This window comes from Microcaecilia unicolor, chromosome 1, assembly GCF_901765095.1.
Source record: "Microcaecilia unicolor chromosome 1, aMicUni1.1, whole genome shotgun sequence".
Taxonomy (NCBI): Eukaryota; Metazoa; Chordata; class Amphibia; order Gymnophiona; family Siphonopidae; genus Microcaecilia; species Microcaecilia unicolor.
Genome location: NC_044031.1, coordinates 140,107,168 through 140,134,157, shown reverse-complemented (window position 1 = coordinate 140,134,157; position 26,990 = coordinate 140,107,168). Strand labels below are relative to the sequence as shown.

The 26,990-nt window shown below is 44.4% G+C and overlaps 1 protein-coding gene across 2 annotated transcripts in view; it reads left to right on the top strand.

Annotated features, from left to right (window-relative positions):
- Window positions 1-26,990, top strand: part of ASNS (asparagine synthetase (glutamine-hydrolyzing)) — a 238,436-nt gene that overhangs the window by 56,530 nt on the left and 154,916 nt on the right. The window contains exon 1 of one of the 2 annotated variants that reach the window (XM_030200868.1): window positions 16,727-16,840. The exons of the other annotated variant lie outside the window; for it this stretch is intronic. The gene's annotated coding sequence lies outside the window, so the exon portion shown is untranslated. Of the gene's footprint in view, window positions 1-16,726; window positions 16,841-26,990 lie in introns of those variants that run through there. 2 annotated transcript variants of the gene reach the window in all.

The following is a 26,990-nucleotide window of genomic DNA, read 5'->3' as shown; positions in this document are numbered from 1 at the left end:
CTTTCACATATATTCCCCCTTCCCTCTCACCCTCAGAGAGCGTGTTGATTTTGCTCCCTAGGGTGGCAGCTTCTGGGAGGTGGCAAAAAGCAATTATAAAGCCACACAAATTCAAAGAATCATCAGCACATACTTTTACCTTCAGGAAGGGTGGGTAATTTTCAAACAGCCAATCATCTGGGTATGTATCTATGTACCTAAATAAATAGCTTTTGGCAATTGACCTCATTGTGTACAGATATACATGAAACAATGTTTTAATATATAAAAAGAATGATATCTTACTATACATTTCTACAAGATTGTTCTGGGAGAGGTGGTGTTGGGATGAATTATGATTGTTGAATTTAATTATCAAAATTTCAGTGTGGAATTTAGGGGCTAGAAAGTTAATCAAGTGATGGTGCAAGGTGAGGTTCACCTAGGGCAGCTATTCCCAAACTGGGCCAGAACCTCAAATAGGATCACAAAATTCTCATTTGTGAACAACAGAAAAAAAAAATGATGGGGGTAGGGGAAGTGGCTTTATCAGTCCATGCTGGCTGACCAAGGGCAATATAACTTGGCCTATGCTGGCTCACTGGGAGGCAAGACCTGCAGCAGCACCGTTGGCTAGTACTGGTGTTGTATGAAGCAAAGACAAAACAGATTGTGAAAATATTTTATACTATTAAAATAGTCACAGACAAAAAAAGAAGAAATGAAGCAATGGACTTGGATGCCTAGTACTCTTGTTCTGACCCTCCACCACTCACAGCTCACCCATATTTTATTTACTAAGATTTATTTACCACTTTTTGAACAAATTCATATGTGGCCATAGGCATTTACAATTATAGTGACAGTATGACCATAATAAAATGCTCAAATATCAGCTTAATAGAGTATTAGGACAGCAATATAATAACCTGGAAAAGGGCAAATGAAGTCATAGTAAAACATTCAAACAATACACACAAAAACATATATTTAGTTAGAAGCACTATACTCAGAATGTCAGTACAACAGAAACAAAGAAAATGATGGCAAATAAAGTCCTTATAGTCAATCCAGTCTGCCCATCTACACCAAATATTAGACTCTATGATCTCTTCCTCTCCCTCAGATAATGCAATATAGCTAACTGTAGAGGTGTGGCTAACTGCATTTTGCGCTATTAGCCATACCATTAACACACATTCATGATCATTTCCCTGCGTTAACCACATGCCTGCCATCCCTAAAGTTCTGGGAACACCCCTAACAGTTAACTTAGAGGTTTTGCACCTAACTTTGGCTGTAATATATGTTAGGTACAAAACCTTAGATATGGCCTCCAAAACTGAACACAGTACTCAAGTGGGGCCTCACCAATGATTTGTACATGTTCCTGTGCCCAATCTGCTGAACACCTTTGGCTAAAATCCGTGCCCATGCTGATTCCATGCATTTCAAATTGTTGCTGACCTCCTTTCAGTCTGCTCTTTCACTTGTCAAACAAGATTACTACATCCATTTGACAAACTCTCTTGGCTCAAACCCTCAACGTCTCTTTGCCACACTGAACTTTGTCCTCAGAGTGCCTTCACCTGTAACCTGCCCCTCTCTTTCACTTTCTCTCCAGACTGTGGCTGAGTATTTCATGACAAGGTTCACAGGATTAACCTTCAGTTCTCAACTAAGTCACCTCCACTTCTCCTTCCCCCAGTCCATTCTGTAAATCTTCCTTCAACCCCTGCCACGTTTTCTTCCTATTCTGAAATCATTGAAGAGAAAATTGCACATCTTCTTTCCTCCTCAAACTGAATATCTGTATATTCAGCACTATCTGTCCTACTGTCATCCCTTCTGTCTGTCATCAATCTTTTTCTCTTTCCACTGTAACTGTTCCTGATGCCGTCAAATATACCGTAGTACCACTTCTCAAACAACCTTAATTGGACTTTATCTGCCCTTCCAACTATTGCCCCATCTCCCTCTTCTGTTATCCAAGCTACTTGAACGTGCTGTTTACTGCCATTGTCTTGACTTTTCTATGAGTCGGATCGGAACCAGAACTTCCCAAAAGGGACCAGTCTGTGGTTCTCCTCATATATTACCCCGCCTTTACTTCCTGGAAAAAAGTCACTACAAACAAGAAAATCTTCCCAAATTAGTAATGTTTATTCTTACAAACTTAATAGAAAAGAAACAAGAAATATATAGCTATTTTGTAGCCAAAATAAACAGGGGGAGTTTGGATACATAAGGAATAGGGAAAAAGCCAGCTGAAGAGACACCTATCTTCGTTGATAGTAGTGAGGCAGTGGGCAAAGAATAATTCTGAGAAATCATATGAAGGGTTAATTCTGTTAAAAGCTTGGTATTTGAATTGAATTCTTATTTCAAATTTCAACTCTTTACTCTGCAAGTAGTGAAGGAATGCAGGCTGGAGTTAATTACTAGAACTCTAGCTGTCGAGCAAAAGGGTTAAAAAGGTCAGAGACAGGAATTTCTTTCACCCTTGTGAGGGATGGATTGCTAATGCTAGCAAACACATATGTATTTTATTATGAGCCGGCATATTGCAGGCAGTTTGTTTAGGATTAAATAGAAAAATGCTTAGATAGAAAATACTATTTAGAGAGAGAGGCAATAGATTAGAATTTAGAAGTTCTTGCTTATAAGGAATACTGATTCTGTGTATTTTAGAATATGTTTTATTCTCTGTAATTTCTATGTAGGATGTTTGTTCAACTCTGTGTTACTTTTAAAATGATCCTTTGTCTGCTGTTTAAGACTGCAGTTGAGGAGATCAGCATATGGTTTGACTTAGCCATAGTTCTGGCTGGTTCAATGTATAAGCTGATAGGTGAAGAGGTCAGAACTAGTCAGCTCTCTTCTCCTTGATTAATTATAGCTAAGTGTAGGACTGGCCTCCTGAAAGTAATAACAGACCATAGCCGTATGCCATTAAGTAAGATTGGCTTTTGACCTCTTTAATGAATACCAGAGTTTAGTTAGCAGTTAGTACTAGGAATATGAGAATAATAAATGTAAGAATATCCATTATCCTCTAAGTGAACCCAGGTTAAGCTATAGATGAGAAATCAATCATAATGAGAAATGTAAGAGTTCTGGAGACCAAATGTCTGGTGTAAGGGGCCCCAGGTCACAGGTCAGTTTAGGATGTCTGGAACCTATGTAACTGATATTTTTAAAGTAATGATTGGTTGAGGCAAAGTGACCAATCTATTCCTTAACCAATTGGAGAGTAAGGGGGCTGGGCTAGGCTAGGCTGGATAGAACTGTATTTAAGTAGGAGCAGAAGCAGTTTACGTCAGAAGGAGCTCAGAAGAAAGGAAGAAAGCTGGAAGACAACAGGAGAGACAGCAGAAGAGAAGCAGCTGAGACAGAAGCCACATGACACAAAAAGAGCTGAGAGAAAGAGAAGAGAGCTAGAACTGATGTCTTGCTTTGTTTGCTGGCAAATAAAGAAGATTTTTCTCTCATACTGGTGTGTGCTGTCTGACTCCTGAAGCATCACAAATTCCTATCTCAATTCCTGCAACAGTAGAAGCTAGCAACTAGAAGTTTTCAGTACCTCCCCACCCTTCTCTCTGAGTTCTTATAAACCATTTTTCTTAGCTCAGGGCATTTTTTGGCATAATTGCAAGAGGTACATAAAAAATACATTTCCTAAAATACATTTCATTTTCCTGCTTTTTAAAATTAACCACATTCTTGTTGGAAACTTCTTATCTTAGTTCAAAAGGTCAGGGTCCCATTCTTACAGTATGTTTTTCTCCCTTGCCTTTGGGCATCCACAAATTTCTATCACCTCCTCCCCGTGTCCATCACCTTCATCTCTTCACAGGGCAGTTAGTTCCTAGCAGATGGAAAACTTTCTGCACCTAGCTTATCTCCAAATGGCCTTTTTTGATCACACATAGCATGAATAGTGAGTTGCATGACTCATTGCCTTTCAATTACCTGGCAGAAAAGAGGGAGGGGGTGCTTGCTTGTGTTCTGGTTACTAAGTGATTTTTTTGTAATCCACAGAAAGAGAAGTGTGTAGACTATGCTCTGTATCCTACCAGCACTGGACCCTCAAATTCTAGGCCTTCATATTTGCACCCCCAACGACAACAACACTTTTCCATCTCTATTCTTGATCCACTTCAATCTGGCTTGCACCCTCTACATTCAACTGAAAAAGCCCTTGCTATGTCTCCAATGACTTGTTCCTGGCCAGATCCAAAGGTCTGTATTCTATTTTCATCCTTCTCTATCTGCTGCTTTTGATACTGTTGATCACCACCTACTCCTTGATACGCTGTCCTCACTTGGATTTCAGGGCTCTGTTCTTTCTTGGCTTTCTTGTCTCTCCCATCACTCTTTTAGTGTATGTTCTTTTGGATTCTCCTACACTTCTATCCCACTATCAGTTGGTGTACCCCAGGGCTCTGTCTTGGGACTTCTTTTCTCCATCTATACTTCCCTTGGTGCTCTGATCTCCTCCCATGGTTTTCAGTATCACTGTTAATGCTGTCAAATCTACCTCACCACACCACAAATTTCAGCAGTAATCCAGGCCCAAGTCTCAGCTTGCTTGTCTGACATTGCTGCCTTGATGTCTCACCACCATCTGAAACTAAACATAGCTAAGACTGAGCTTATCTTTCCCCCTTAAACCACCTCCTCTGCCCCCATTCTCTATCTCTGTGAATATCACTCTCATTCTCCCTGTCTCATCAGCTCGTAACCCTGGGGTTATCTTTCACTCCTCTCTCTCTCTCTCTTTCTATACACATATCCAACAGCCTTTCTGAGCACACTACCAAAATACTTATCCACACTCTTATCAGCTCACGCTTAGACTTTGCAACTTGCTTCTCATAGGTCTCCCACTAAGCCATCTCTCTCCCCTTCAATCTGTTCAAAGTTCTACCGCATGACTTATATTTACCAGTGTTGCTATACTCAAATTAGCCCTCTCCTCAAGTCACTTCATAGCTCCCTATCCGTGTCCGCATACAGTTCAAATTCCTCTTATCGACTTACAAGTGATTTCATTCTGCAGCACTTCAGTACCTCTCCGCTGTTATCTCTCTCTACACTCCTCCTCTGGGACTCCGTTCATTGGGTAAATATCTCTTATCTGTAACTTTCTCCTGCACTGCCAACTCCAGGCTCCATTCCTTTTATGAAAACAAATAAAAACGCTAGTGCTTAATTCAGGTAATCTAATACTAACAATAAAGTGCACTAGTGTAAAACATTCAAACAATGCTGATATATTTTTTTTATATTGGAGAAAAGCCTTCAGAAACCAAAGGACTTTATTAACCAGTGCTTTGTTTCTATCATGGGGCTAAAACTCCATTTTTTTTTTGCAATCATTTAAAGTGCAATGAACTTTTAGCATTAATCATAGAATTTTAAACTTTTTAAACTCTTCCAGACTACAGATATTGAGCCAGCACTTAGATTTTAAATGTTCTATGGGGCCACCGTTTCACCCCGTCAGGCTTCTTCAGGAACAAGTACTGCCAAATCTGTCTGGAAAAGCAAAAGTCGTGTTAGATCCTAGATTTTTCAAATCCCTTGTCTTTTAAATCCTATTCAGCTAAAGCAACCCTCTGGTACACCTACTTTCATTCACAGATTTCTTTTCAAGATGGCGCTGACGCATCAAACGTCAACTCAAGGCATTTAAATAGAAATGCCCCCTTCAAATGTTTAAAGGTGCAGTACATCCATAATATCAACTGCACTAATCCATTGTCCAAAACCTTGATGTTTGATTATTGAAATGATTGTGGAATAGAGTACTAATACGAAGTTGGCTAGTAAAATATTTGCAGTCAATGGAGCTGTTCAAACCAGTTGGTTCTAAAGATCTGAGGAGAAAAATCCATTTTGCTTCTTTGCGTTGTAATAACAACTTGTGATTCCCTCCTCTACTAAGTGGTTCTACTTTATCACATAGCAGGTAACGTCTGCAAAAGAATGCCTCATTTGCATATAGTGCTCAACCATGTTCCTTGCGAATCGACCTTCTGATATTGGATCTGTGTTCTAATCTAACATTTAACTGTAGGGTGGTCATCCCCACACATATCTTAGAGCATGGACAAGTGACTGCATATACAACGTGGTCTGACAAACAATTGGTAAAATATTGTAAGACATATGTTTTATGATTGATTTCATCTGTAAAACTACTCATTTGTTTAGTGATGTGGCAGACTTGGCAAGTACCACATTTGAAGTGTCCCATGATCTGCTTTTCTTTTTGGCTTGATGGATACGTCAGCAGGACTCAACTTCTCCTTTAAATTAAGCCCTCTGGACAGGGCCGTGCCAACACGGTAAGCGGGGTAAGCACCACAGGGGGACGCCTGCCTTCAAGGGTGCCGCTGCGGTGCTACCTCGCCATACTGCTCCGCTCACACTGCTCTGCTCTCGTCTCCTGCCACCACCCGGCTTGTTTTTAAAAAAATCCATGCAGCGACGCAGGCAGCGGTGTGCGCCTGTGAAGGGAGAAAATCGCCTCGCTGGCGTCGGGCAGGTAAATACGGCGAGCCAATCAGATGAAAGCTTTCAAAGACTAGCTAGGGAAGGTCTAAGAGGTCGCCCAATCAGGACTAGGCTTACACTTCAATTTGTGCTCTGGGCGGGGTAAATTGTGAGAAATAGAGTGAGCTGGTAAGGAGGGCCGAGGCTGACGGCTGCTCGTGCAGGGGTCATGGAGAGAAAGGTGGCCAGGGACTTCAGGCACAAGGTAAGATCCCCGGAAGCTGTTGCTGAGCCAGACAGTTCAGAATTGTTTAAATCTACTAGTTTTAACTTCCAGCCAGCTAGCTTACACTTCAGCAGTGCTTTTATAGAAATGGGTCAGGTGACTTTGCAAGGACTATGGACTCCTTTGGTAACAATTAGCCTGAAAAGGAGAAGAGTGTTTTGTACTTTGACATTTGTTTAAGGCGCTATATATTTCAGTGGAGAATGAGAGACAGGAAAAATAATGGCATAGATAATTTTACATGGACTGGCAAGATGATTTGAAAATTTTGTAAAATATTTTTGTTTCCCTGTATTGCTAGCACTCTCTCACTGAATATCCTTACAGCTGGTTTGTAAGACCACTGAACTGACTGTATTGTGCTCTAGTACCCACATCCATAATGAGTCTTAATTAAAACAAATAAATCATAAATACTGAATTAAATCCAACTTGGCTGCCTTTGATGAATGTATATTTTTTAATTCACAAAGAGAGAGTCTGTGAGACAATCCTGCTTATTTTCGAAGGAGAAGGGCGGCCATCTTCTGCCCTGCGTGTGCGCCTGTGAAGGGAGAAAATCGCCTTGCTGGCGTCGGGCCTTCCCTCGCTGTGTCCCACCCTCGAGGAAATAGGAAGTTACCTCAGAAGAGGGCGGGACACAGCGAGGGAAGGCCCGATGCCAGCGAGTCGATTTTCTCCCTTCACAGCACACGCAGGGCAGACGGGAGGCGCTGCCTGCGTCGCTGCATGGATTTTTAAAAAAAAAGGCAGGGTGGTGGCAGGAGAAGAGGGCTCTGTCGGCTCTCGACAGAGGGGGGGCTCAGATGGGAGAGGGGGAGCTCAGAGGGGAGAAGGGGATTAGGGAGGGGTGGTGGGGGGCGCCAACTGATAGTCTGCAGGGGGGCGCCAGAGATCCTAGGCACGGCCCTTCCTCTGGAGAATGCTATACGTAAATTTTTCTCCTTGAAAATGGGAATTGACTGTATAATTTCCCATCGGTTCTTTAGTCATTGCAATTTTGGGGCTCACCTCTGTGTGCTTCATCACCATAGTTAATGCATTGTCTCCTTTTTTTCTGATGTTGGAACTGGATAAGAGGAGATCCCTATTAATAAACTTAGCTCCTCTGTATGCTGTTTTGAGAACTTTATTGGAATATCCTCTATCTCTCAATTTGTTCATCAGATATTTTGCTTGTTTTTTATGTGTCCATATCCGAACAAATCCTCCGTGTTCTAAGCATCTGAGAAAATGGAAGACTATTTTTTATGTTTAAATCATCTTTATTAAAACTGTCGTGTTCTCGAGGACCTTGGCATTCGGTCAGGCATCTTCCCCGGGAACCCTGGGTACGTGAGTCCTTGGACCACGGCTGAGGAGCGGCAGTGGCAGGCAAGATCACCTTCGGAGCAGAGAAGAGACAAGGCTGGACTGGAACCCCGGACTGGAGTCCTGCACTGGACACTCGGGACTGGAATGCATCGGGCCGGAACACACTGGAGTAGGCTTCACCTACGCTTAGCTACCTTTCCCCGAGGGTTGAGCCCTCAGGTTCGAGCAGCTGGTAGGGCTTACAGGAAAACCAGAACTGGAACCAGCAACAGGAACAACCGGAGTCAGGAACCAGCAGTGCTCCCAGGTACCTAGGCTAACGTGAGACAGGCAGGCAGGGAATGTCCGGGTTCTGGCAAAAGTCCGAGAGGTGGCTGGCAGAGAAGATCTGAGTACAGGCAATAGGCAGAGACAGGCGTGGTCAGGTTCAAAGCAGGAGTCTCTGGGCAGGCGGCTAGCAGAGCAGTAGATAGGTACAGGCAAGGGTCAGAACCAATAGCAAGACTAGGGCTGGAGCTCCAGTAACAAGGAGAACTGGCAAAGGACAAGACTAGGGCTGAAGCTCCAGAAACCAAGGAAACCCCACCGGGGAAAACCAGAGACTAAACTCAGGAGACCTAGAAGCTGTACACAAGCTAACAAGCAGAGCAGTGCCCAAGCTAACTAGGCAAACAACTAGGAACTCACACAGAGCAAACACAGAAGAACTAGTAAAGCTGTACACAGGCTACCAAGCAAGGCTGTGCCCAAGCTAACTAGTCAAACACTAGGCAATCACACAGAACTAGACAATGTAGCAGTGCACAGAGCACTCTAGCATACCAGGGACCTTATACGATGCAAAGGCAAAGGCTACAGTCTCTAAGTGCTTAATAAAGCCCTTCAACACCAGAGACACAGCTGCAGCAATCTCTAAGTAACTACGGAGGCTGTTCAGGCACAAACCACAGAGCAGGCAAAAAGCACAGTGAAACACAGAGAGGCTTCCCACACCCAGGTGTAGTGTAGTGAAGCAATTAGAGTCATGCTGGAAGCAGCTAGCACAGAGAGAGAGAGAGAGAGAGAGCTAACCCAGGCAACACCCACAGGTGCAGTATAGTGAGGCAATTAGTGTCATGCTGCTGGATGCAGCCAGCACAGAGAGCCAGAGCTAGCTCAGAAAGGACAGACAGAAGAAACAGGAGCCAGCTAGGAAGCTGACCCCCAGGAACAAGGTAAGTCTGAGGGTGGTCACGGCCACAGACGTGACAAAAACAAGCAGTAGGCATCAACAAACATCACTTGTGCTGAAACACAACAATTAAGTTTGCATACAAGATATCTAACAGTAAGTTTTTAAGATTAAGATGTTAACTCCCCAAAGTTTTATTGCCTTTAAGGAGGAAGAGAATCATTCTAATCAGAACAATCCTGTAGGCTAATGCTGTTAAATTCAATTGTGGGCTTAGTAGTTCTCCTGCTCGTATGTTTATAGTATTTCTTATTTTGAATTTTTGCATTGTGTTTTGCCTCACTTAAATAGTGGACTAAATAAATGAAAGTATTTACCTAGAGGAGGTTACACCTCCTAGATTTATATCTCTTTTTCTGTTTTTTGTAAAATTCAGTTACTGCTTTTGCAGTCATGTTATGTGATTGTAAAATTAGAAAATTATAAATAAAGAATTTAAAAAAAAAGATGTTAACTCCCGCCTACCCTTCCCCCCCACCCTTCCTCCCTCCCTCTTCATGAAACCTTACAACGTTAGGGAATAACATTATGAGAAAAATCAAGCCTGATTTAATAACCGGCTACGAGCCGTGGGGTGCAATGTATCCCAGAATCGTTCCCAGGTGCGCTGGAATCTCACGCCTTGTTTGGAGTTGATGTCACTAATGCCAACACGCTCTAATTTTATTAAGTCCATCATATGAGTCCGCCACATCGCCAAAGTAGGTGCACAGGATTGCCTCCAGCAGAGCAATATCACTTTCTTTCCTATGAGCACTGTCTGACATAAAAATGGCTTAAATCCTGATGGGCTTGTATCTTAACCTTGAATTATGTTAAAGAGAAGTAATGGGTTTTGAGCCACCTTATATTTCCACAGATTGGAAACAACCTGCAGCAACTGTGCCCAAAAGTGGCTGACTGCTGGGCAATTCCAGAACATATGACTTAGATTCGCTGAGCTCTGATGGCACTTCGGGCATCTCCCCTCCCCTCCAAAAGAAGCGCGATATGCTCTATGTGGCAAAATATGTAATCTCAGCGCAAACTTATATTGCAATTCTGTCACGTTTTCCAAGCTGGAACTAGGTTTGTGAGCCCTTGGGCCACTGCCGAGGACTGGCAGTGGCAGGCAAAACCACCCCACACCGGAGACTAGGCAGAACAGAACTGGAACCCCGGACTGGAGTTGCAGCAGAGGCAAACAAGCAGGAATAAGCAGAGCAGGCACACTTAAACTTCACCTGCACTTGGCCGCTTTTCACCAGGAGTTGAGCCCCTGGCTGTAGGTGGCCGGCAGGACTTACTGGGCAAGGCAGGACTGGATACCCCACTAGGCTGAACCAGGACTGAGGGTCAGAGGGGAAAGGAACATACAGGGACAGCAGGGCAAGGAAGGGAAAGCTAAAGGGCAGGACTGAAAGCTGCAAGCAGTCACTAAAACAGGGAACAAAACACTGATAACAGGACATAGAACTGAAAGCTGCAGCGCAGCCACAAAGACACAAACAGACAAAGACTAAACACAAAACTATAACCCAGAGACAGGACTAGCAAACCAACAACAACCTAATCTAACTACCCACTGACTAACTAAAACAGACAAGAAGCAAGGCAAGGAGCTAGACTGAGCAGAAATGCAAACAGCACCCCAACAAACCTCAGGGCCTTAGGCGATGCAAAGGCAGAGAATTTCCAACTGACTAATAAGCCCAGCAGCAGCTGAGGCTCACTGCAACAATCACCAGGCAACTACGGGTGCTGTGTAAGTTCAATCCAAGCAAGCAAGTCTGGCAGCTCGGAAGATCCGGACCGGACTGGGCTGAAATCTGGAACGGTTGACAATAACCAGACAGTCCATTGCAGCCACCAGGTCTGGCCACCAGGTGGCGAGAGGAAGGAGAGCATGAAACATGGGCACAACCGTGACAAATTCCACGTACCGAGTGAAGGGAAGATGTTTCAAAACATCCAGAACAAATGTCTTAAACTGTTCCGTGGTTAATACTGTTGCAAGTTCTTCCGACCAGATCCTCGCAAATTGGCTAAAGTTCAAGTCTTTGGTGGAGTTCAATAGGTATCTATGATGAAATCTTAAGGGCATTAATGTTTGCGCCCCCAGCGTCAATGCAGTGGTAAGGGTATCTTGAACGTCTTCTGTCAAGTTGACCCAGCCCAGGGCTGCAACATAGTGCTGTAACTGCACATATGCAAAAAGGTCTGTTGTTGGTAACTTGAATTCCTGTTCCAGTTCTGCAAATGATTTGTTTGCCTTCGTCATTCAGCACCCGAAATAGATATTGCATTCCCACTTGTTTCCATCTGTGAAATGTGGTGGCTGTAGGTCTGGTGGACCTCCAGTCCCAACATCCCCTCAAATAAATAGAGCCATGGTAGCCCAGTGAATCGTGAGTCAACCCCCCCACCCCACCTAGTGGTCTAGCGGCCCTCTTCCCCACCCCCCTACCTTCATTGGCGAAGGAAGGTGGACTCCCTTCTCTTCCATTGGTGCCACCTGGGATGTGCTGGGCGGGGCTTCATACCATAGAAGTTAGGGGGTGGGGAAGAGGGCCACTAGACCACCAGATCGAGGGGGGGGGGTTGACTCACGGCCCACTGGGCCACTAGGGCTCCATTTGAGGGGATGCTAAGGGGGGGGGGGGTTAGGGGAACTGGAGATCCACCAGATTTCCAACCCCCTCTGAACTTGTGTGGGGGTGTCGGGACTGGAGGTCCAACGGACCACCAGCCCCTGTGGCACTTGGCTCTGGGTGGAGGTACTAGGTTACCAGGGCCATGCTGTTTGGGGTCTGGTGGTCCCATGGACCTCCAACCCCTGTGTTTGACAGGTCTGGGCTTTTGACAGTCCAGACCTGTCAAACAAGTGCGGGAGGATTACACAATCCTCCCGCACTTTACCCTATGATCAAAGATAATAGCATGCATAAACTTGCATGCTATTATCTCTGATCATAGGAGTGGTAAAGCCCTGCGCTGTTCCAGCACTATTTTTAGAGCACTGTTTGGAATAGTGTAGGGCTTTCAATCATGTGCCCAATGGAGAGTAGAAATCCAAGGGAACCGTATGTGCTAGGAAGTGAGATGCTGATATGCATAGACAGGGAGATGGACCTTGGGGTCATAGTGTCTGAGTATCTAAAGTCAATAAAACAGTGTGACAAGACGGTGGCCATAGCCAGAAGAATGCTAGGCTATATACAGTGGTGGAAATAAGTATTTGATCCCTTGCTGATTTTGTAAGTTTGCCCACTGACAAAGACATGAGCAGCCCATAATTGAAGGGTAGGTTATTGGTAACAGTGAGAGATAGCACATCACAAATTAAATCCGGAAAATCACATTGTGGAAAGTATATGAATTTATTTGCATTCTGCAGAGGGAAATAAGTATTTAATCCCTCTGGCAAACAAGACCTAATACTTGGTGGCAAAACCCTTGTTGGCAAGCACAGCGGTCAGACGTCTTCTGTAGTTGATGATGAGGTTTGCACACATGTCAGGAGGAATTTTGGTCCACTCCTCTTTGCAGATCATCTCTAAATCATTAAGAGTTCTGGGCTGTCGCTTGGCAACTCGCAGCTTCAGCTCCCTCCATAAGTTTTCAATGGGATTAAGGTCTGGTGACTGGCTAGGCCACTCCATGACCCTAATGTGCTTCTTCCTGAGCCACTCCTTTGTTGCCTTGGCTGTATGTTTTGGGTCATTGTCGTGCTGGAAGACCCAGCCACGACCCATTTTTAAGGCCCTGGCGGAGGGAAGGAGGTTGTCACTCAGAATTGTACGGTACATGGCCCCATCCATTCTCCCATTGATGCGGTGAAGTAGTCCTGTGCCCTTAGCAGAGAAACACCCCCAAAACATAACATTTCCACCTCCATGCTTGACAGTGGGGACGGTGTTCTTTGGGTCATAGGCAGCATTTCTCTTCCTCCAAACACGGCGAGTTGAGTTCATGCCAAAGAGCTCAATTTTTGTCTCATCTGACCACAGCACCTTCTCCCAATCACTCTCGGCATCATCCAGGTGTTCACTGGCAAACTTCAGACGGGCCGTCACATGTGCCTTCCGGAGCAGGGGGACCTTGCGGGCACTGCAGGATTGCAATCCGTTATGTCGTAATGTGTTACCAATGGTTTTCGTGGTGACAGTGGTCCCAGCTGCCTTGAGATCATTGACAAGTTCCCCCCTTGTAGTTGTAGGCTGATTTCTAACCTTCCTCATGATCAAGGATACCCCACGAGGTGAGATTTTGCGTGGAGCCCCAGATCTTTGTCGATTGACAGTCATTTTGTACTTCTTCCATTTTCTTACTATGGCACCAACAGTTGTCTCCTTCTCGCCCAGCGTCTTACTGATGGTTTTGTAGCCCATTCCAGCCTTGTGCAGGTGTATGATCTTGTCCCTGACATCCTTAGACAGCTCCTTGCTCTTGGCCATTTTGTAGAGGTTAGAGTCTGACTGATTCACTGAGTCTGTGAACAGGTGTCTTTCATACAGGTGACCATTGCCGACAGCTGTCTGTCATGCAGGTAACGAGTTGATTTGGAGCATCTACCTGGTCTGTAGGGGCCAGATCTCTTTCTGGTTGGTGGGGGATCAAATACTTATTTCCCTCTGCAGAATGCAAATAAATTCATATACTTTCCACAATGTGATTTTCCGGATTTAATTTGTGATGTGCTATCTCTCACTGTTACCAATAACCTACCCTTCAATTATGGGCTGCTCATGTCTTTGTCAGTGGGCAAACTTACAAAATCAGCAAGGGATCAAATACTTATTTCCACCACTGTAGAGAGGCGTAGCCAGAAGAAGAAAGGAGGTGTTGATGCCCCTGGTCGTCGTTGAGGTCCCTCTTGGAGTTTTGTGTTCAGTTTTGGAGGCCATATCTTGCTAAGGATATAAAAAGACTTGAAGTGGTCCAGAGGAAGGCAACAAAAACGATATGGGGATTATGCCAAAAGTTGAATGAGAAGAGACTGGAAGACCTGAATATGTATGCCCCAGAGGAGAGGAGAGAAAGGGGAGATATGAAACAGACGTTTAAATACTTGAAAGGTATTACTATGGAAACAAGTCTTTCCCAGAGAAAGGGAAATGGTAAAACTAGAGGCCATGAATTGAGATTGCATGATGGTAGACTTAGGAGTAATGTCAGTAAATTCTTTTTCACTGAGATGGTGGTTGATGCCTGGACTGCCCTCCTGGGGGAGGTGGTAGCATAGTAACATAGTAACTGATGACAGATAAAGATCTGAACAGTCCATCCAGTCTGCCCAACTGTCACACTTGTTATCAATTCATGATTAAATCAACATTGAATGTGATGGGTAAAATACTTGATCATGGGTCTTTCTTTGGCGTTTCTGGAATGTAAACCATTTGTGGGACACAGACCGTAAAAGTCTGCCCATCACTGTCTTCAGGTTCCAGCCACTGAAGTTGTTCTTCAAGCCCTTTCCAGCCCCTCCTAAACCTGATTGCCATATATGTGGAACACAAACTGTACAAGTCTGACCAGCACTGGCCCTAGTTCATCACGACTGTAATTGCCATCTAAGTGTCACTTGACACATCCACACACATGCAGCCATTTAAGTTTAGGTTGTTTTTATACCATCCATTTTCTAATTAGAGATCCTCTGTGTTCATCCCATGCCATTTTGAATTCTGTCACCATTTTTTCTCTACCATCTACCTCGGAAGGGCATTCTAGGCTTTGACCACCAGGTCTGTGAAAGACAAAAATGGTGATGGAATTCGAAAAGATGTGGGATGAACATAGAGGATCTCTAATTAGAAAAATGAATGGTATAAAACCCCAAAATTACATGTCTGCATGTGTGTTTGATGTGCCGAGTAGTGCTTACACAGCGGCTGTGAAGAGCTAAGGCCGGTGCTGGGCAGACTTGTATGGTCTGTGTCCCATATATGGCAATCCGGTTTAGGATGGGCTGGAGAGGGCTTCGACGGAAACTCCAATAATTGGAATGTGAGGACAGTGATGGGTAGACTTGTACGGTCTCAGAAATACCAAAGAGACGATGATCAAGAATTTTATATCGTATTCATTGTTGCTGCAAATGACCAGATGGATTCGGATAGGCTGGAGTGGGCTTCAACAGCCACTCCAGTAGTTGGAACCTAAGGACAGTGCTAGGTGGACTTCTATGGTCTATGTTTCAGATATGCCAAAGAGAGACAATGATCAAGTATTTTATATCACATTCATTGTTGGTTTAATCATGAGTTGATAACGAGTGTGACTACTGGGCAGACTGGATGGACCATTCAGGTCTTTATATGCCATCATTTACTATGTTGCCACCTTTTTGAAGGTGGTGTACAGCGAGAGCAATCTAGACATGGGCAGTAGACAATATGGGCCAGATTCAGTAAATGGTGCTCAAAATTAGACGCCAAGAAAAATCCTCACCAAGTGCTGTTTCTATAAGGCGCTCCAGGCTGAGGACCTTTTATAGAATAGTGCATACTGTGGAATCCTGTGCCCAACTTTGCGCACAAGGACGTATGCCTGCTGAAACTTGGTGTAAAATCCTGGCATGCAACCCTGGTATTCTATAACACTGTACCTAAAGTTTTGGAAGGCCCTGAGCCTCCCCTCCCATGGCTGTGCTTCCTTTTGGGTTGTGTGTGTGACCCTTTGGGTGCACAGCGTTACAGAATAACACATAAGCAGATGTGCACATGTCTAAATTAGTGTCAATTAATAATTAAGTGCTCATTAACTAATTTATGCGCCCACATTTGGGCAACAATATAGAATCCAGAGGTATGTGTGCATATTTAATATATTATGTGTGCATATTTAATATATATTGTTGGTGTCGTTTTATTATTTTATTTTGTAATTTTAGTTTAATTGTTTTCTGTAAATCATCTGGAGCACAGTTTATAGGCAGGGGTACAGACAAAATGTAAATAAATATCAGGTGTAAATAAATATCAGGTGGGGCATAAAATTGTGGATAGACAAGTTCAGTAAGTTATCTTCTGATAAGGAGGGTTGTAAAAGTTAATATTGCCTAGACAACAGAGCTACGAGGTTACCTTTTATAAGAGGGAGATTTATTCAGTCCTGGTTTTGAACTTATATTTCAGTACAGTGTGGTATTTGTAGTCCCTGATTCTACTCATTGAAATCAGTTTTGTGTGTCCTATGTAACAGGATACTGTTATCAGTCCATGAACTGTGTGGTTTGCCAGGTCTGCTGACAGTGAAATGAACATGCATGACTAGTTTTCCTGGGAAGCAGAGTGCAGACCAGCTTCTGGCTTCTATCTAGGCAAGTTCTGTCCTGTAGAATGATGAAATACCACAGTGCTGTTACATGGTCAACTACAGACGTATCATTTCCTGGTAATTAAAATTGAAAGGAAAAGCAAGCAGCAGCAGTAGTAGTACAGTAGGACAGAATAACGTAGATGTACGTCATTTCTTGTCTGTGTAACTGGTTACTGTCGGTCATTGAAGACGTCCTGCCAGTTGTCAGAGTTCTTTTTTGAAAGGTGAGAACGATTTTCTTCTAAGTTTGTTTTCTGTTTTTACTAGCAATCCTTATCTTTTACATGTGTATACTGTCAGTTAATGTCCAAAAGATACAGTATATAGAGGCTCATTTTCAAAGTGCATAGACTTACAAAGTTCCATATGGAACTTTGTAAGTCTATTTACTTTGAAAATCAGCACCATTGTCTTCTGGTATTATTTCAAAACTATATCCAATACTATAATAATAGAATATAGATGGAATTCTTTGTGTGTATCTATAATGAATAGTTTAGTACAGCAAATTCACTGTAGTAATTGCATTTAGGGCCAGATTCAATAAAATGTTTTTCCATTAATAACAGAATGGGAGAGTAGCCTTAGTGAATCTTTAATTTTGAAACTTTACTGTAATAAAATGCTTGGTACATTAAAGCAATTTATAATATAAAACTGCAGAAATATTTAGCCTGCCTTCCTAGAAGGAAACTGACCTTCTAAGATCATCATCATGTGTGTGTACCTACTCCCATTATATGTGCCCTCTATCCCCCATTACTTTTGAATCATCCATCTAATTTTGTTTACATTCCAATCAGACGTATGGCATCTAGAAGCCCCCCTTCCCCACCTGATTAACACTTTTCGTACACTCTTAATAATTACCTTTTTTCTTTTATTTTCTCCTAGAGATTAAAAAGCAGACTATTTCAGTTGCACTCTCAGGAAGATCAGATTGTGTGCGTGGCCAGGTGTCATATTCTATACTCAGTGGTTCTGGTTTGAAAGAAAATTTTCTATGTCCTTTTTAACAAACAAGATGCACAATACTCATGTTTTTCAATATAGCTATAAATGGGAAAAAATTTTCGAGTTTTATATATGACATACAGAGGCAGATCCAGGATTTTTAAAAGGGGCCTGTGGATGGTATAATGCATCATGATGCCCTTAGTGTGATCTCCCTTTTACTCTCTTCTTGCTTTTACTCTTTTTCTATTAATTTATAGCATTACTGGACATATGCTGCACTGTACAGTGGTGACATGTGTTCAGGTACAATATGCACCTTCCCCACTGAACTTATAATCTAGGTGGGTACCTGAAGCAGTAGAAGAAAAAATGACTTGTCCAACATCTCAAGGAGTGTTAGAGACAGAAGTAGAATTTGAACTCTGTCCTCTCTTGTTCTCAGTTCATCACTCCAATCACTAGGCCACTTCCTCTTTCTCTGCCTCCTTTGTGCTCCTTCCAGGTTCTTTGCTATTTGCCCTTCTCACTTTTTTTCTTACTTCCTCACTTTGAGTAGCAGGTGGATATGAAACATGGAGGGGCATTTTCAATACTGCGTCTACGTCAGACTTTGGACGTTTTGTGCTAAACGTCCCAAATCCAAATAGGAAATATACCCATTTTTTGAAAAAAGAAAAACGTCTTATCATTTATTTTTGAAAATACCATTTCGTACAAGGTTGTATGCTTTGTGCATTTATCTTTGTAGGCCATTTTCGAAAAAAAAAAAATGCACAAGTTAAAAACTCACAAAATCAAGCTATGTTTTAAGAGGGGCCAACATTTCTTTGTCTGAGACAGGTGCGTAGCTAGACCTCAGTTTTGGGGAAGGGCCTGAGCCCAAAGTGTGTATGTGTGTGTGTGGGGGGGACATTTTGCCCCCCGTCCCTGCTGCTTTCCATCCCCCGCTGTAACCCCACATATCTGGGCTAGCAGGTGTTCCCAAGCCCCACCAGCAGAAGCCTTCTTCCAGCGCTGTTTGCTGCCACTCTGCCTGCCCTGCTTCCCCTTGCAGTGTGCATTCTCAGTTTTAGTGAATTGTTCTTTGGCTCTGCTGCTTATTGATTTGTTCACTGTTGCTCTGCCCTCACGCTACTGTGCTGGAGGTTTCATGTTCAATCCCTATCATAATCTCTTGTAGGATTAATCGTTTAGTCCCTGCCTGTACAACTTTGTTCCGATAAAGCTTCTCTTGCGCTCATGCGAGGCAAGGATCCTCCTTCTCCAGACGTCATTTAATCACTTTACCTTCAATTGGTTTGAGCTCCACCTCCTACCTCCCTATTTCAGTTGGGTATGTAAATACTAGGTCAGTGGTCAATAAAACTGATGTTAGGGATTTGTTGGTGGAGAAACAATTTGGGTTGTTGCTGGTCTCTGAAACGTGGCTTCGTTCAACAGAGGATCTTTTACTCAATGCTTTATGTCTCCCATGTTGCAAGGTCCTTCATCAAACTAGAGCTAAACAGAGAAGGGGTGGAATCACCATTATTTATAAGGCCTTCTTCAAAGTAGAACTGTTGTTCCAACTGAACTCTTCTAATCTCAAGATTATTGCCTGTGAATTAAGTGATCCTGCACTGTTGGAACCCATATGCCTTGTTCTCTTCTATTGCCTTCCAGGAAGCTGATCTGCCTCAGAAAGCTGTTTTACTGAACTCCTCTCAAATATTTGTGTTAAGTTTGGTAATATTTTATTAGTAGGTGATATTAGTTTGCATCTTGATGACACTAGGGATGTTAAGGCAAAGAGCTTACTTGATTTTCTCGCCTGCTGGCGATTCCTTCTGCCACATTCCCAATCCTCCCACATTAGGGGTCATGTGCTGGCTTATAGAACTGTACATATGGAGAATTTCTACCTGGGTAACCCATCCTGGTGCCATGTCCCTTGGTTAGACCATAAAATTCTGGAGCTCACTTTTTACTGGAGGAAAGCTACTAGATCTTTTCAGTCCACTGTCATCTCTCCTCCTTTTAAATCAAGAGACAGAATTGATCTTGTATAATTCTGGTCTGGAATCTTTAATAGTCCAGAGCTTCCAGACACAGACAGCGAAGATTTCTTGTGTAAGTGGTATGAGTTATGTAGTTTTGTCCTGGATAGTATGGCTCCCATCAAAGTTTTGACCAAACTCACCCATAGGGTGTCACCCTGGTACATTCAAGATATTCTCCTCCTGAGTGGTGCAGACATAAATCTGACAAGAGCAAAATGCTTTGGAGGAAGGCTATCAGGGATTATAAGAAAAAGATTGTAGAAGCTAAAACCCTCTACTATAAAGAACAAATTGGTTGCAACCACTTAAATACCTAAAAACTCTTTAGCCTTCTTAATAGGCTTATGTCACCAAAAACGTAACATCAGTATCTGTAGCCACTCCCGCTGCTAATCAATAGCCAAGTACTTCGAACAAACAGTAACTAAAATTAGGGGGGCTGTACTGCAACTTAAGGCCACTAGCGTTTAATCTTGCATCAGACAGCTTAGTCTGGATGCTGGTATTGCAGCTGATTGACTTTCTGCTACCCACTCATGAGACTGTCAAATACTTTCTCTCAAAGTATTCTTCCTCATATTGCCTTCTGGATGCTTGTCCAAGTTATTTATTAAAAGCTGCACTGAAAGGATTCATTGATTTTCTTCAAGCTCATATCTCATATATATATTGACTCTGGTGTGTTTCCTTAGAGGAAAGGTTCCATAATACTTACCCCGATCCCTAAGAGCACCTTGGCTTCATTAGGAGACGTTACTTATTACAGGCCTGTCGCTTCTATCCCATTGTTGACTAGGGTAATGGAGGGAATAGTTGGTACTCAGCTTATGAATCACCTTTCCTCTTTCTCTCTCTTGCATAAATCCCAGTCAGGCTTTAGGCCTTGTTGTAGTACAGAGTCAGTCTTGACCACCTTAGTATCTGATTTTAGGAAAGGAGTCAGTCTAGGCTTTGTTTTTAGTGATGCAATTCAATATGTCAAGTGCCTTTGACCTCGTTGATCATGAGTTGCTTTTAGGCCTGTTGGACCAATTCGGACTGTATGGGAAGGTTCAACAATGGTTCCGTGGCTTCCTAAAATCTAGATCGTATCAGGTGAAGTTGTCAGGTTCTCTCTCACCATCTTGGTCTCCTGACTGTGGGGTGCCAAAGGGCTTGCTGTTATCTCCAATCCTGTTCAATGTTATGATGGCTCCATTAGGTAAAAGACTAGAGCAGTGGGGTTCTGTACTTTCATTTATGCAGACAATGTCACAATCTGTATCCCTTTCAAGACTGGTCTTCCAGAAATTGTCCCTAAGAGTAGGCTTGGTTTTGATTTGTTGGAATCCTGGACGTCCCACTATAATAATTTTACCATTGACAACACGCCCTACCCCATAGACATTACACTTAGGGTACTGGGTATATTAATTAACAGTCAACTCAGGTTCGAGTCTCAGGTCTCCTCAGTAGTGAAAAAATCCCTCGGGTCTCTTTGGAAGCTAAGAAGAATCAGATCATATTTCTTGCCTGACATCTTTAGACTGCTAGCTCAATCTTTGGTTTTAACTCAATTCGATTATTGCAATTCAATCTATGCTGGATGTAAGGAGGTTGTCCTAAAAAGGCTGCAAATGGCCCAAAATGCTGCACAAAACTTATCCTCAAGGTATCGCATTTTGATAGACCTACTCCATTATTATGCAAGCTGCACTTGCTGCCCATTAAAGCCAGGATTCTTTTTAAATTATGTGTTTTTGTCTTTAAAATATATATGGCATGTCTCCGGATTACATGTAGCCCTTAATAACTATTCCCCTATACAATATAACCTCTAATTCAGATTGCAAGAGAGTGCGTTATAAGTCGGTTCACTCTGCAGACTTTAGCTACCTACGTGGAACTTGGTGTCCTTGGCAATCAATGGACAGCTTGATTACTTGGTATTTCACAAAAGACTGAAAACTTTCCTCTTTGAGAGGTTTCTACCCTGACTCCCCCCAGTGGTCACTAACCCCCTCCCACCAAAAAAAACCCACCAAAAAAACCCCACTTGCAAAAACCTTATTTCCCAGCTCTATGCCACCCTCAAATTTCGTACCCACCTCCATGACAGCAGAATGTGTTCGATCCTCTCACAGCCTTTCCCTGGGTCAGATGTGGCTCTCGGGTGCACTGCAGGGTCACATCAGCAATGCATTGTGGTGGGCGTAGGGTATTGGGCTCCGTGATTTCACTAGCTTGTGTTACAGTCTCACGATGTTGGTAGTTGGTAGGCTCTTCTCCCATGGTGCTTTTCCCCCTGCCTACTGGGTCAGAGTGTGCCCTGTTTTGTTTCCGGTAGTCCACGAGGTAGTGGCCATTTTTGTAAGTCCGTTTTAGATTCCTTTCGTGTATTAGCCACATTACAGAACTTAGTTCTTACCTTGAATGTTGCTGAAAGAGGGCATTGTACACCATTCTGCCAGCTCTGAGCTACTGCTAATCTTAGTACCAGGGAGACTCGTTGCCAGTGGGGCACAACCTCTGATCTGCAGTTAACTGTGAGTAAACGCGGTTATTGAAATAAAGGACTTTTTCAGCGAGATTAGTCTTATCGTGTGAATTGCTGTGCCAAGGTAACACAGCAGCAACAAGTCCTGTCCCTGGAGCAGTTTTAGTGGGTAATGCAGTGCACTTAGCGGACCCAGGCCCATCCACTTGTGGTGGTAAATGGGAGCCCTCTAACCCCCCCAAAACCCACTGTACCCACATGAAGGTGCCCCCCTTCACCATTAAGTGCTATGGTAATGGTGTTGAGTTGTGGGGAGTGGGTTTTGGGGGGGGATTTGGGGGTCTCAGCACCCAAGGTAAAGGAGCTATGCACCTGGGAGGTAATTTAATGTTTTTTCCTATTTTTTAAAAGTGCCCCCTAGGGTGCCCGGTTGGTGTCCTGGCATGTGAGGGGGACCAGTGCACTACGAATCCTGGCCCCTCCCATGACCCAAAGCCTTGGATTTGGTTGTTTTTGAGCTGGGATGCTTTGGTTTCCATAATCGCTGAAAAACAAAAACGCCCAGCTCAAACAAACGCCCACATCTCAAAAACGCCCACATCCAATGCATTTGTCTGGCACAAACCGTATTTGCAAAACTAAAGATAAACGTCCATCTTTTTCGAAAATACGATTCGGCCCACCCCTTCACGGACCCGTTCTTGGAGATGGACGTTCTTACACATGGGCGTTTGCGTTCGATTATGCCCCTCCACGTCTCCCCCTTATTCAAATACTATCACTGGTTGTCTATTAAATTTAGGACTTATTTTAAGATGGTATTGTTGACACACAAAGCATATTAAAGGATTACAGCCATTTTATTTACGATTCCTGATTTCCCCCTATGTTCCAGGGAGGGCATTGTGTTCATCGCAAGATGTGGTTTTGGTGGTTCCATCCAGGGCAAGAGTAAAGCGGGACTGGGCTAGGGATAGAGCCTTTTCATGTTTGGCTCCTAGTCTGTGGAATGGAATTCCTAAGTACATCCAAGAAGAAATGATGGCACAAAAATTTAGGTCTTTAATGTTTTTTTTTTATTTGGCTTTTAATATGTGATACAGGATTAGGGATGTTAAGTTTTCTGCAATTGAAGAGATGGTTAATATTTTAGAAAGTAAGACTGTCTCTCTGAGTGACTGTGGCTAGGTCTTTCCTATCTGGCCTATGGAGTTCCTTTCTGTGTAATAATTTGTGCATATAGGTGTTTTTATTTATTGTAAACTGCCTTGCTCTGTTAAAGTTAGGCAGTATACAAAGTGTTAATAAATCATACTTCTTTTGTAATAGAACAGTTTATTTTGTATCCAACAGTTTACTTTGCTGAAAGTTTTATTCCAGTCCAAGACTCTTGGCGTAAATCTTATCTACTTAATAATCCTATTTAATAATTCTCACCTCCAACGTTCTATGCTTGGGACCGTGGCTCCCTGGCTGCAGGTGGTCTGCGAGGCAGACACGCACGGACGTCACTGACGTCAAAACAGCTGATTCCAAGGCAAGGAGAGGAGTAGGGAAACGCGCAGCGTGTTTCCCTACTCCTCCTACTGCCTCGGAATCAGCTGTCACCCCCCGCGCTACAGCCCCCTCGAAACCCACCCCCTTCTGCTAACCTGTCGATCCCCCCCCATCAGAACGCCTAAAACCGCACCCCCCACCCCCCGCCACTGTTGTGCACTACCTGTGCTGACAGCCGAAGTGTTGTTCTGCCCTTCGGGTGGGTTCTTCAATCATCTTCTCAGAAAGCTTAACTCCGTGCGTCTGACGTCAGACGCATGCAGAGGAACTTCCCGACAAGATGATTGAAGAACCAACGGGAAGGAAAGAACAACACTTTGGCTGTAAGAACAGGTAGCACAACAGCGGCGGCGGCGGGGGGGGGGGCAGTTTTTGCCGGCACGTGGGGGAACGACAGGTTCGCGGAAGGGGGGGTTCAAGGGGGCCGTAGCACCGGGGGGGGGGGGGGGAATCGCCTGCCTAAGGCCCGTTTCCTTGCCTACAGAAACGGGCCTTTTTTACTAGTCTCTTTATGAATCCTAGGGTATTTACATATTTGCAGCACCTCCAGTCCATAAATACCCATCCTTTCTCGCAGAACAATCCAAGGCTGTGCTTGCAGCACTTTTTGCAGCAAGCTGTCCTGCTGGGCTTCATCTAGCTGCCAGGCCCACTCAGGATCAGACCTGTCTGACCTTCCTCCAAAGGGGCACTTCCATGAGCTACTGCCTCTGGTACCAAACAGCCTCTTTCCTATTCTGCTCCCAGGCTAGGTTACCCTTCTACCCATCCGGAGCATTCCTCACTCTCTAGTTAATGCTTTGTTGACAAAAACCTCCTCTTTATTCAGCCTTAGGTTATTGGGCCTATCCAGGTCTCCCCCTCTCCTCATGGGTCCTAGCAGGGGTGGAGGCAACCAAAGACTATGTGCCTACTAATTCTATCACTTTTATCACCTTCCAACTCCACCCCAACAATGACACCTACTGTCAGTTGCACCTCTGGGCTGGGCCAGTGGTGTAGCCAGAAGTCAATTTTTGGGTGGGCCAACAGGTTGGATGGGTGGGCACTAGACAGTGGTGTGCTGGTAAATGTTTAACAACAGGCTCTCTCCCCGGTCCACCTCTGCGCCCCTCCCCCGTCCACCTGTGCACATCCCCTCAAAATTGCAGAGCTGGCTATAGCCAGGGAGAGAGCCTGGGGGGGGGGGGGGGGGGGGCAATGCATTACTCTCTCCAGGAAAAAAAACATTAAATGATCCCAGGTTCCAATCTAATTCATGATTAATGTGGGATAAGATGCCATAAATAAGTAAATAAATATAAACTTTTAATGTTGAGCACCTGATTCTTAAAGTGGACGTATTCCAAACACTATAATGAAAATAAAATGATTTTTTTCTACCTTTGTTGTCTGGTGACTTTGTTTTTCTGATCATGCTGGCCCAGTATCTGATTCTGCTGCTATCTGTCCTCTTAACTCTGTTTCCAGGGCTTCCTTTCCATTTATTTCTTTACTTTCCGCCTTTCTTCTTCATTTCTTGTTCTATATCCGTAAGTAAAACTGGGTCCTCCGCAGACTTGACTGTCCAGTAGATCCAGCTTCTGCCTATTTTCTTCATCCATGTGCAGTTTTTCTCCTCTCTTCCTTTTTCCCTCATCTCATCTCCTTCCTCACTCTTCCATCCCTCCATCCATGTCCAGCATTTCTTCTCTCTCCCTTCCCTCTCCTCCATCCATGTCCAGCATTTCTTCTCTCTCCCTTCCCTCTCCTCCATCCATGTCCAGCAACCCTCCTCTCTCCTGCCCTTTCCTCCATCCATCCATGTCCAGCAACCCTCCTCTCCCCTGCCCTCCCCTCCATCCACCCATGTCCAGCAACCTTCCTCTCTCCTCTTCCCTCCCCTCCATCCACCCATGTCCAGCAGCTCTCCTCTCCCCTCCCCTCCATCCATCTATACCCAGCAATTCTCTTCTCTCCCCTGCCCCCCTCTATCCATCGATACCGAGCAATTCTCTTCTCTCCCCAGTCCCCTCCATCCATCCATACCCAGCAATTCTCTTCTCTCCCCTGCCCCCCCTCTATTCATCCATACCCAGCAATTCTCTTCTCTCCCCTGCCCCCCTCTATTCATCCATACCCAGCAATTCTCTTCTCTCCCCTGTCCCCTCCATCCATCCATACCCAGCAATTCTCCTCTCTCCCCTGCCCTTCCCTCCCATCCATCTCCTGCTCCTTCCCTCTGCTGTGCCCCATTTCTCCCAGTCCCATCCACCATCTACTCCTTTCCTCTGCTCATCACCCCCTCCCAGTTCCATCCTTCCTTCTGCTCACCACCCCTCCCAGTCCCATCCATCTCCTGCTCCTTCCCTCTGCTCACCACCCCTCCCTCTGCTGTGCCCCACCTCTCCCAGTCCAAGTTGCACCCCGCCCGCCCGCGAGGTCCAGGATCGCGCGATTTCGTCTACCTCCTCTCATGGAACCAGGAAAACTAATTTGGTGTCAAAAGTAAAGTGCCCTTGAATGTAAAAATAGATAAGAACGTGAAGTTCAAAGAAAACTATTTACAAAGTCCCCTTTTGAAAATACAGCTGGCGTTCACAACGTACCTACACACTTTTATCACCACATGAGCGCAGGAGTAAAACAAGCACATTTCACAATTCAAAACAAACCTCATGAGTACTTCCTTTCCCAGGACCCGTCCCCAGCCAGGGGAGTATATACTGCTCCCAGCGAGCTTATTTCACTTTACACTCTAGGAGGGAGAGCCATTTTCAGAGGGAATCCTTTTGCAGGTAAATACCCGTTTAAAAAGGGGAAATGCCTCTGGAAACTGCCCCGCCATAGCCAACCCTCTCTTCTTCCCTCCCTCCGGCACTGTGCAGTCTTTAATCTACCTGGGATCCCGGCAGCATTAGCGATGTATCCACGCTGCCTTCGCACTGCCCCGGAAGCCTTCTCTTTTCAGCGTCCCTTGGTCCCACCTCTGCGGGAACAGGAAGTTGAAGAGAAGGCTTCCGGGGCAGTGCGAAGGCAGCGTGGATACATCGCTAATGCTGCCGGGATCCCAGGTAGATTAAAGACTGGAGCGCCGGAGGGAGGGAGGAAGAAAGGGGGTAGACGGAATCGCGATCGACGGTGGCAAGCTGTTTTGGGGCGGGGGCTGGACTGCTGTCGGGGTCCGGGAGCTGACGGCCTCTGCTTCTGGGTGGGCCTGAGGCTAAACTGGGTGGGCCTGGGCCCATCCAGGCCCACCCGTAGCTACGCCCCTGGGCTGGGCTCTCTGTCTCCCATCCACACTGCCCTCCCTCCCCCCAGTGACTCTGGAGAGTTCTACTGCATTCTAGTAATCCCATGAGGAAA